The sequence below is a fragment of the Heloderma suspectum genome, chromosome 4 (genome assembly GCF_057233095.1).
Source record: "Heloderma suspectum isolate Gila_16-S chromosome 4, 16-S_ref, whole genome shotgun sequence".
In the NCBI taxonomy this organism is placed as follows: Eukaryota; Metazoa; Chordata; class Lepidosauria; order Squamata; family Helodermatidae; genus Heloderma; species Heloderma suspectum.
Window position 1 is genome coordinate 7,052,609 of NC_139461.1, and position 12,210 is coordinate 7,064,818.

Below are 12,210 nucleotides of genomic sequence, written 5' to 3' on the forward strand. Positions count from 1 at the left end.
AAGTGCCAGTCAGCAATAAAACCTACACACTGCTGTGCACTACAAACCATAGCTGGCTGGGTCACACTTCAGGGAAAGACCATTTTGCCTGCTTCCATTTTTATCCTACATTCCCCTTCAAGTTTAACACTGTCAATTTATTTATTTATTTATTTGCAACATTTGTATACCGCCTCCCATCTAAAACAAATTCTGGAGTGGTGAACATGAGAGGTATAATAGTAAAAGATTTAAAAAGTTAAAACACCATATTAAAATTAAGAACAGAAAGCCAATAAAAACTGTGGCTGGTCTTTGAAGGAATGCTTCCTGGAACAGAACTGTTTTCAGGAGGTGCCGGAAGCAATACAGTGTTGGCACTTGCCTGACCTCCAGGGGAAGGGAGTTCCAAAGAAAGGGGGCCACCACGCTGAAGGCTCTTCTCCGGCTGGACTCCAGTTGGGCAATAGGTCCATGTGGAACCACCAGGAGCAAGCCCTCCGTTGACCTCAGTGACTGGGGAAGTTCTTCCCTTCTCCTTCCTTGCATGCCGACCACGAGCCCCCTCCGGCTCTCAATTTTGTCCCTTCTCTAGCTTGATTAGCTCTCCCCCCGCTGCCGCCCCCATGCTCAAAAGTGCAACTTGGGAGCATAGCCAGCTTTCCAGCCGAGGTGGAGGGGGCTGACAGCAGTGGCAGGAACCTCCTCCACCCCTCCTCGGCCATCTGGAGCCCGGCAACAGCAGCTGCCGCTAAAGAGGGCTGGGGGGCAATGCCAGTATCTCAGGGGAATGCCTTTGCTCCAGGTGGCTGATGGGCTGGCCTTCTCTTGAAGGGGTTTATGATCATTCTCCAAAGCACAGCTCCAAAACTCCTGTAGTGGAAGGGCTCGTCAGGGAAAAGTGTGCCGTCGTAGGCTGCTGTAATGGGAGCCGTACTAGAAAGAGTGTCTGTGAGCCGTATGCGGAGTGCCTCACCCGCCCAGTGCATAATCACAACCGGAAGCAAATCACTGGAGCAAGTCAAGGACCCAGACACCCTGGGAGGTGTGAAGTCTCACCTGGGGCAGGAGAGCCCATAGCTCCACGGCAAAATACATGCAATCCCTTTGCATCAAATATCCACCCTGGCTGTGCAATATTTCCAATGCATTTTGAATGCATGAAATCAATGAACGCCTTTTTTACTCTTGCTTTTTTTAATTCAGTTTTCTGATTGAACAAAGCAATCGGTGTTTTTCAAGGACAACAAGCCTTGAACCTCCCAGAACGTTGCTTGCGGATCTGAATAAGCACTGAATGGACGGGCAGATACATTATTGCTGCTGTGGTTGTTGTTGAAAGCTAATCTGTCTCCAAAGGCAAACAAGCTCCATTTTCATTACATCGCCCCTCCCCTCCTCCCCCCCCCACGCCCCCACCCCTGGGCTCAGCCCTGCAGAGACGCCATAGCTGCTTGTGTGTTACACAAAGAAGAACCTTATTTGTCGCTAAATAAATAAATACTTGGGTTTTGGCAGCAGTGAGCCTGGGTGCCTTGGAGGACACGGGGCTATTCAGAGATCAGCTCTGTGCCTGGCAAATCTTTGCTAGGCATCACTGGGGGTTCCTGTAAGAGTGCAGTCAAATGGTCCCCAAGGTAAAGGGGGAGTTTCTGTCCCCGATGGCTTATCTGAGTGTAAGGCAGCTACATTGTCCTTGCGTCCTCAGGCCTCCCAAATGGGTGCACCCCCACACCCTTGATCTCCCCTCTTGCGTTGCTCAATCCTTACTCCTGTGAAGGAAGGGGCATCTGTGACTTAGCGGGAGCAGTTACTCGTGCCCGTGAGCAAGAAGAATGCAGGAGCTTGGGGCGGGGGAGGAGTATCTCTGGGCCCAGTCTGCTGTGTTGGTGCATGGAGGCTGTGTAGTAGGGCATCCAGGTGCCCTACTTTACAGGAGACAGTCCTCTGTTTTGGAGAGCTGGCAGAGGACAGTATTCTTCTTGAAAGTGTCCACTCTGAGTCTGCTTTGAAGTCAAAGCACCATAAGGAGGTAGAGCACGGGCCTTGAAGCTGCCCATCCACAGTCAGTGCCCAGAGAGCGGGCCGAGCAGGCACACAGGTCACCTGGCCACAGCTGGCGCTCTCTTGCCTTCTCTTGGGGTGATGTGTAAAGGGTCACCCTACTTCCTTGGCTGGTCCCGTTGCAGTTCTCTCCTTTATCCCCTCCTAACATCCCCCAGGTCAAGACCCACGCCCAGCTCAAAGCCCAACAAGTCCGTGTGGTTGCTTTTCATGGCCTACCACAGTCTGTGCTCAAGCTGGTTCAAGCTGCGTTCTGCAATGCTGAAAGGAGCTCCCAGAAGGGTGGCCAGTGCTGCACTGTACAAGAGTGCGTGACCTGTGTTTAAATTTATTTATGTTTACTACATTTCTATCTTGCTTTTCCTGCGAACACTGCTCCAGGCGGCTATCAGCAATAAAATCCAAGATAAAATACGCATTTAAACATAAAAACCCATCAATTAAAAACACACCCATAAAGAAAGAAATAAACAACACCCGCCAGTTAAGCAAACAAGTCAGCTTAAAAATCGAAAGCCTGTTGAATAAACATGGCTTTGTCTGCCTTGGCAGGGAGTTCTAGAGCCTGGGAGCAGCCATGAAGAAGACCCTCTTGTGGGTTCCCACCAAATCATGCCCATGAAAAGAAACACGTTTTCTCACACCCTTTCCCTTGCGTGTTTAGGAACTGTGCGTGCATTTCATAAGTGAGAGGATGGGTGCGTGTTAACATGCAGCTCACGCATGTATACGTATACAGCCATCGGTCTGCATAGTACTTTGTAGAATACAAGAGGAAAGGTCTCTGCCCCAGGGGCTTACGATCTAAAATTCAACAGGAAAGACAACAGTCTATTGCAGCACACATCCCTCCTTCAAGCGCTGAGGCAGACATGCTGGAGGTGCAAGGTCTTTACCTCACCCCACCCAAATAAAAAGCCCCATGTAGCTTAAGTCTTTCTTTGAAGGGAACAACCACAGCTATGCCCGAAGGGTGGGGTGGGGTGGGATAACCCACTGGAAAGCTCTTTGCAAGACTTGAATGAGCGCTGCACATGGACACCCCTGCTTGTACGGGAGAATTTCCCATCCGATCGTGCCCACTGCGCGAATGAAAAGGAGCACACACACGTTGACAAGAGCAGAGTCCACCCACCCCACAGAATGCGAAGCTGCCTGTATGTTGAGCCAGAACTCTGGGCCATCGCGCTCAGCACCGTCTACTCTGACTGGCAGTGGCTGTCGATCAAGGCGACGGCAGCCATGATGAGAAAGGGGAGGAGGGGCAAGAGCAGAAGGGGACTCCCTGGGGGAGGGGGCCATGGGGGGGGTCTTGCGCAAGGTCCCTCAGAACTGGCACTGCCAGGGCCTTCTGCGTGCCCAGCGGGTGTTCCACCACTGAGCTGCAGCCCTTCCCCTAAGGACACTGGTGCGCGAAGCTGCACAGCTCTGGTGCTGGGAGCTTGTTTCTGTGGGTGGTGCTCCGGAGTGACACACAGTGGCACGTAGGTGTGATCTCCGTGTGCGTTTTCACAGCGTCCCTTTCCTGGCCTGTCCACCGCCTTCTGACTCTCTTTCCTGTCTTCTGCCTGCTACGGTCCATCAAGCCCAGCTTAAGATGGTGGCGGAGAACGCCAGGAACTGAGCGGTTTCCTGCATGTTTCTGCAGAACAATAAGCTCAGCCTGCTGACTCCATCCCCGTAGCTCTGATGGTTTCCGCCAATCTCCTCTGTTTGGTGGACAAAGAAAGGCCTCTTTGATCATGCCAAAGGCTCGGCTGGGAGAACTAATTCATGATTCAACGACTAAGACGGTGAGTGGAGCGTCGGGAAGCCCGCAGTTCAGATCTCGCCGCATTTGTGAAGTCATGGGGTGGCTTTTGGTAAGCCACCCGCTCTCATCCTTTCCTCCCCACTCTCCAGTATGGGGATGATGACATGGAAATTTGCTACCCCAGGATGTGGTGATGGCCACCCGCCAGGATGACTTTAGAGAAGGGATTAGATAATCCATGGAGGGTAGGCCTACGGAAGGCTGCTAGCCACAATAGCTGAGTAGAGCCCGCACGTTCACAGGGAGCCCTACCTCTGAGCACCAAGTGCTGGTGGACAAATAGTGGATGAAGGTTATTGCCTCGTGGTGCCCTGACTGTGTGCTTCCAGGGGCACCTGGCTGGCCACGGCTGAATACAGGAAGTTGGAGTAGTGGACCCGCCGTGTTCTGCAGAGGAAGCTGCCTTATCCGGAGTCAGGCCATCGGTCCATCTAGCTCAGTGTTGCCTACAGTGAGTGGGCAGGAGGCAGATCTCCAGGTGTTTTGGACTTCGCTTTCCAGAAGCCTCTGCCAGCATGGCCAGTGGTCAGGAATCCTGGGAGTTGTGAAGTCTTAAACATCTGGAGATCTTCTTTCTGCCCACCGCTGGTCTACGCCAACTCACAGTGGTTCTCCAGATCTTCAGAGAAGAGTCCCACAGGGCTCTTCGTATAACGCTGACCTGCTCTGTGGGGTCGATGCAAGGTTTCCGAGATGATGGGTGTGGCCAGATTTGAGCAGTCTGAGCCAGCCCTCTGGGTGTGTTGGATTACAGGGAGTTGCATTGTAACATATCTGGAGGGTACCCGGTCAGGAAGGGTGGACTAATCCCTTATCGAAAGCCCAAGGCTGGGAGAGGGGCAGCGCTCTTCTACGGGTTCTCTCTGGGTCATCTGATATCTGCAACAGCAGCAACCAGAGTTTGGAATCTACAGAAGCTGATTTGTTCTACAGTCTTTGCAAAATCAGGCCACAGAATACCAAAATGAAGGTTAGAAGCACGCATGCTCATTTGCATAGCTAATTTTCTCAGAGGGTTTATGTGGTATGTGGGGAGGGGGCAGCTATTAACCATCCAGCTTATGGGGCCTAGCTGAGCACCTTGAAGCAGCTGCACCAGCTCCCTATTAGCTACCAAGCCAAGTTCAAGGTCTTGCTGTTGGCCTATAAAGCACAGAATAACTTAGGGCCAGGTTGCCTGGCAGATGGCCTTCCCCGACCCAGGTTTGTGTGATGGCTGGGATCGTCAGAGGAGGCCTTGCCGGTTGTACTGCGAGCTGCAGGTTGCCATCTTGCGCAACCTGGAAGTTGGCCTTCTCTGTGGTGGCACCTGCATTGTTAAATGCCTTCTCCCCTAGTATCCGGGAGGCACCAACTGTGGTGTGTTTTAGGCGCCTGAAAAAGACCTATCTCTTTACCCAGGCCTTTTCTGAGTGCGTGTGTGCTGCCCAATTAGTTTGCTTATTAGTTGTGTTTTTAGCTTTGGTTTTAAATATTTGTTAATGTTTTTCATCAATTTAACTGTTGAGGTTTTGCATTTACTATTACGTATAGAGATACTATTACGTATCTCTGACTGTAAACCACTTAGAGATGTCTTTTGATATGGTAAGTGATATGTGAATTGATCAAACAAACAATAACAACTTTCTGCTCCCCCCGAGTTCAATTATAAGAACATACTCTGTCATTTCTCATCTGTCCATTTCACTTGGACTTGTGCAGGAGAACATCTCATTGGATTGTACTTTAAATGCTTATTTCATTTCCCATCCCTTTCCCTTATCATGAAGGGAAGACCAGGACTTCTTCCTCTGCACTGAGAAAAGTAGCTACCTGATGCAAAGTAGCAGAAAATGTCACTTTTTCCAAATTTGGGGTGCCTTTTCTTATAGTGCTTATGTATGAAAGTAAGTTTTCCTTCCACATTCTGCAACTTGAAATCCCACTAGAAAGAAATTCACACAGGAAGGATACATTATTTGTATAAAATATCTGTAAAAATTGCAGTTCGCTGTAAATACAAAATTTGCACCCCTGCCCAAGATTGTCCACTGGACATCTGTGTGGTAGACTTTGGACTGCCACCTACCACTTAACCATCAGTTTTACTGCTGCTCCTGCTTCAACATTTATTTAGCACCACATGTATCTTGGTGCTGTACAGAATGTGTAAGTGATATGATCCCTGCCCAGAGAGCTTAGAATGTAAGTTGGATGAATCGTACAGGATACTAGAAATAGGTATGGGGTGGACAAGTGAGTAGGGAGAGGCCATTGCAGGGTTTATAAATAACTTCCTTCCTGATCAGCTGTGGTGAACTGAAATCAACTGCAGGTAACCAAAATTTGGAGGTTTGTGGAGATTTTTCTCATTGGTCACAAATAATTAACATAAATTACATACATTCCAATGTTTCAAAGGAAAAAAAACAGGGATAAATCTTCTTATGAGGCAAAATCATGGTTTTGTTCAATTAGGAGATGACAATTTCTCTGCTCTTTGTTGAATGAGATGGCTACTTCACTGAAATGGACATATTTCACATAGCTCGGTGGGGGCAATAAGTTGAAAATAATTTTGTAGAACATTTGGCCTTTATTTGTAAAGTTTTGGAACCAATAGGAGAATACTGGACCTAACTATAACAATAAAAATCTATGCACTGGGGAGTAGGATGGTAGGGAAGTAAGGACTCTTAAATGGAAAAGGCTTCAGTTAAGGGAATGGTAGGAAACCTACGTTTAGGTTGTCAGAGGGGACAGTCCGACTTGCCTGAATTATACTGTGTGTTCCTGTGATGAAAGCAGCATATATGCGATGTGGTTTATTTATTTATAAAACCTATATTCCCACCTCTCCAATTCATTGTTTAAGGTGGCTTACAGCAATTAAAAATAAAACAACTCCCTAAAAGAAATAAAGCACCAGCATAACAAGAGAACAACACATCTGCAGGCATTAGAATAAATTAAGCTAGGAGAATGCCTGCAGATGTGTTTAATTGTTGTTGTTTATTCACTCAGTCGCTTCCGACTCTTCGTGACTTCATGGACCAGCCCACGCCAGAGCTTCCTGTCGGCCGTCGCCACCCCCATCTCCCCCAAGGTCGAGTCCGTCCCCTCCAGAATATCATCCACCCATCTTGCCCTTGGTCAGCCCTTCTTCCTTTTGCCTTCCACTTTCCCTAGCATCAGCATCTTCTCCAGGGTATCCTGTCTTCTCATGATGTGGCCAAAGTACTTCCGTTTTGCCTTTAATATCCTTCCCTCAAGTGAGCAGTCTGACTTGATTTCCTAGAGGATGGGCTGGTTTGATCTTCTTGCAGTCCAAGGCACTCTCAGAATTGTCCTCCAGCACCACAGTTCAAAACCATCTATCTTCCTTCGCTCAGCCTTCCTCATGGTCCAGCTCTCGCAGCCATAGGTTACTATGGGGAATAGCATTGCTTTAACTATGCAGACCTTTGTTGTCAGTGTGATGTGTCTGCTCTTAGCTATTTTATCAAGATTTGTCATTGCTGTCCTCCCAAGAAGTAAACGTCTTCTGATTTCCTGGCTGCAGTCAGCATCTGCAGTAATCTTTGCACCTAGAAAGACAAAGTCTGTCACTGCCTCCACGTTTTCTCCCTCTATTTGCCAGTTCTCAATCAAGCTGGTTGCCATAATCTTGTTTTTTTTGAGGTTTAACTGCAACCCAGCGTTTGCACTTTCTTCTTTCACCTTCGTCATGAGGTTCCTCAGCTCCTCCTCGCTTTCAGCCATCAAAGTGGTATCATCTGCATATCTGAGATTGTTAATGTTTCTTCCAGCGATTTTAACTCCAGCCTTGGCTTCATCAAGCCCAGCAGATTGCATGATGTGTTCTGCGTACAGGTTGAATAGGTAGGGTGAGAGTATACAACCCTGCTGTACTCCTTTCCCAATCTTAAACCAGTCCGTTGTTCCGTGGTCTGTTCTTACCGTTGCTACTTGGTCATTATACAGATTCCTCAGGAGGCAGACAAGATGACTTGGTGTCCCCATACCACCAAGAATGTGCCACAATTTGTGATGATCCACACAGTCAAAGGCTTTAGAATAGTCAATAAAACAGAAAGAGATGTTTTTCTGAAACTCCCTGGCTTTCTCCATTATCCAGCAGATATTGGCAATTTGGTCTCTAGTTCCTCTGCCTTTTCGAAACCCAGCTTGTACATCTGGCAATTCTCGTTCCATGAATTGCTGGAGTCTAGCTTGCAAGATCTTGAGCATTACCTTACTGGCATGTGAAATAAGTGCCACTGTTCGATAGTTTGAACATTCTTTGGTGCTTCCCTTTTTTGGTATGGGGATATAAGTTGATTTTTCCAATCTGTTGGCCATTCTTGTGTTTTCCAAATTTGCTGGCATATGGCATGCATCACCTTGACAGCATCATCACGCAAGATTTTAAACAGTTCAGCTGGGATACCATCATCTCCTGCTGCCTTGTTATTAGCAATGCTTCTTAAGGCCCATTCAACCTCACTCTTCAGGATGTCTGGCTCTAACTCACTGACCACACCATCAAATCTATCCCCGATATTATTATCCTTCCTATACAGATCCGTATATTCTTGCCACCTTTTCTTGCTCTCTTCTGCTTCTGTTAGATCCTTGCCATCTTTGTTTTTGATCATACCCATTTTTGCCTGGAATGTACCTCCACTGTTTCTAATTTTCTGGAAGAGGTCTCTTGTCCTTTCTATTCTTTTATCTTCTTCCACTTCTGCGCATTGCTTGTTCAAAAATAATTTCTTATCTCTTCTGGCTAACCTCTGGAATTTTGCATTTCAAAAATTTTGCATTTTTGCATTGATATCTCCCCCTATCACTGTTGCCTTTTGCTTTCCTTCTTTCTTGGGCTACTTCCAGTGTCTCAGCAGACAGCCATCTTGCCTTCTTGGTTTTCTTTTTCTTTGGGACGTTTTTTGTTGCCGCCTCCTGAACAATGTTGTGAACTTCTGTCCATAGTTCTTCCGAGCCCTATCTACTAAATCTAGTCCCTTAAATCTATTCTTCACCTCCACTGCATATTCATTAGGAATATTAGTGAGCTCATATCTAACTGATATGCACAGAATTGCAGATATGGCATCAGGAAGGCTAAAGCTGAGAACGAGCTGAGGTTAGCGAGGGCTGCTAAAAGCAACAAAAAGGCTTTCTTCAGCAACGTGCATAGTAAAAGGCAGAGGAAAGAAATGGTGGTTCAGCTATTAAATAAGGATGGCAAAATGATAACAGATGACAAAGAAAAGGCAGAGGTGCTCAATTCCTACTTTGGCTCAGTCTTCTCCCAAAAGAGGGGCTATGACCCTGCTGGCAAAGGCGAAGTACAGGCTAAAGGGGCAGGATTGCAACTTGAGATCGATAGGCATATGGTCAAGGAGCACCTAATTACTTTGAATGAGTTCAAATCTCCAGGGGCAGATGAACTGCATCCTAGAGTAATAAAGGAACTGGCAGAAGAACTCTCAGAACCGCTGTCTATTCTCTTTGAGAAATCATGGAGGATGGGGGAAGTGCCAGATGACTGGAGGAGGGCTAATGTTGTGCCTATCTTCAAAAAGGGTAAAAAGGAGGAACCTGGGAACTATAGACCAGTCAGTCTGACATCAATCCCTGGGAAAATTCTGGAGCAGATGATAAAGCAATCCATCTGGAAGCACCTTGAAAACAATGCAGTGATGACTCAAAGCCAACATGGATTTGTCAGGAACAAATCCTGCCAGATGAATTTGATCTCATTTCTTGATCAAGTAACCTCCCTTGTTGAGCCTCGTGTGGCGCAGAATGGTAGGCGGCAGTATTGCAACCAAAACTCTCCCCACGACCTGAGTTCAGTCCCAGAAGAAGCTGGGTCCCAGGTAGCCGGCTCAGGTCGACTCAGCCTTCCATCCTTCCGAGGTCGGTAAAATGAGTACCCAGCTTGCTGGGGGAAAGGTAGTCATGACTGGGGAAGGCAATGGCAAACCACCCCGCTATAGTCTGCCATGAAAACGCCAGCGAAAGCGGTGTCCCTCTAGGATCATAGAATCATAGAATAGTAGGGTTGGAAGGGGCCTACAAGGCCATCGAGTCCAACCCCCTGCTCAATGCAGGAATCCAAATCAGAGCATCCCTTACAAATGGCTGTCCAGCCTCGTCTTGAAGGCCTCCAGTGTGGGAGAGCCCACCACCTCCCCAGGTAATTGGTTCCATTGCCGTATTGCTCTGACACTCAGGAAGTTTTTCCTGATGTTCAGTCGGAATCTGGCTTCCTGTAAGCAATGAGTCAGCAATGACTCGGTGCTCGGTGCTTGCACAGGAGGAACCTTTCCTAACCTCCCTTGTGGACTGTGGGAATGCTGTAGACATAATATACCTCGACTTCAGCAAAGCTTTCAACAAAGTGCCCCATGATCTCCTGATGAGCAAACTAGCTCAAAGGGGGCTAGATGAAACAATGATCCGGTGGATCCACAGTTGACTACAGAATCAGACTCAAAGAGTGCTTATCAATGGGACCTTCTCCAACTGGGGAGAGGTAACAAGCGGGGTACCGCAGGGCTCAGTCCTGGGCCCAGTGCTCTTCAACATTTTTATTAATGACTTGGAGGAGGAGATGCAGGGAATGCTGATCAAATTTGCAGGTGACACAACGTTGGGCAGGATAGCTAATACTTTGGAAGACAGAAACAAAATTCAAAGTGATCTTGATAGACTGGAGCGCTGGCCAGAAAATAACAGAATGACATTGAATAGGGATAAATGCCAAGTTCTGCACCTAGGAAAAAGAGACCCAATGCACAGTTACAAGATGGGGGATATGTGGCTCAACAACACTACAAGCGAGAAGGATCTTGGAATTGTTGCCGATCACAAGCTGAATATGAGCCAACCATGTGATGTGGCTGCAAACAAGGCAAATGCTCTTTTGGGCTGCATTCATAGAAGCATAGCTTCCAAATCCCGGGAAGTACTAGTTCCCCTCTACTCAGCACTGGTTAGGCCTCATCTGGAGTACTGTGTCCAGTTCTGGGCACCGCATTTTAAGAAGGATGCAGACAAGCTGGAGAGGGTTCAGAGGAGGGCAACAAAGATGATCAGGGGACTGGAAACAAAGCCCTTTGAAGAGAGACTGAAAGAATGGGGCATGTTTAGCCTTGAGTACAGAAGACTGAGGGGAGATAGGATAGCACTCTTCAAGTACTTGAAACATTGTCACAGAGAGGAAGGCCAGGATCTCTTCTCGATCATGCCAGAGTGCAGGACACGGAATAATGAGCTCAAGTTACAGGAAGCCAGATTCCAGCTGAACATCAGGAAAAACGTCCTGACTGTAAGAGCAATACGACAATGGAACCAATGACCTAGGAAGGTGGTGGGCTCTCCCACACTGGAGGCATTCAAGACGAGGCTGGACAGCCATCTGTCAGGAATGCTCTGACTTGGATTCCTGCATTGAGCAGCGGGTTGGCCTTGTAGGCCCCTTCCAACCCTCCTATGATTCCATGATATGATCTGTGGGTCTTCCCTATTCTCTTTAGTCTGATTCTAAATTGTGCAATAAGGAGTTCGTGATCTGACCTACAGTCAGCTCCAGGTCTTGTTTTTACCGACTGTATAGATGTCTGCCACCTTTGGCTACAAAGGATGTAGTCAATCTGATTTCATTGTCGACCATCTGGTGAAGTCCATGTATAAAGTCGTCTTTTAGGTTGTTGGAAGAGAGTGTTTGTTATGCACAGTGAGTTGTCTCGGCAAAATTCTATCAGCCTAAGTCCCGCTTCATTTTGTTCTCCCAGACCATGCTTGTCTGTAATTCCAGGTGTCATTTGACTACCCACCTTAGCATTCCAGTCTCCTGTAATGAAAATAACATCTCTTTTTGGTGTATTATCCAGTAGGTGCTGCAGATCCTCATAGAACAGATCTACTTCTGCTTCTTCAGCATATGTTGTTGGGGTGTAAATTTGGATCACTGTGATGTTAAATGGCTTACCTTGAATTCGAATTGAGATCATTCTGTCATTTTTTGGATTGTATCCAAGCACTGCTTTAGCCACTTTATTATTAATTATGAAGGCTACTCCATTTCTTCTGTGGTCCTCTTGTCCACAGAAGTAGATCTGGTGGTCATCTGATGTGAAGTGGCCCATTCCAGTCCATTTCAGTTCACTGACACCTAAAATGTCTATATTTAATCTTGACATCTCCCCAATAACCACATCCAATTTGCCCTGGCTCATAGATCTTACATTCCAGGTTCCTATGGTGTGCTGATCTTTAGAACATCGGATTCGTCATTCACCATCAGCACTGTCGGCCGCTAGCCATCCTTTCGGCTTTGAGCTAGCTGCGTCATCACACCT

General features: G+C 47.3%; 1 protein-coding gene across 1 annotated transcript in view; it reads left to right on the forward strand.

The window, feature by feature from the left end:
- LOC146346491 (1-phosphatidylinositol 4,5-bisphosphate phosphodiesterase gamma-1-like) overlaps positions 1-12,210 on the forward strand; it is a 106,638-nt gene that overhangs the window by 22,177 nt on the left and 72,251 nt on the right. The window lies entirely within an intron of this gene.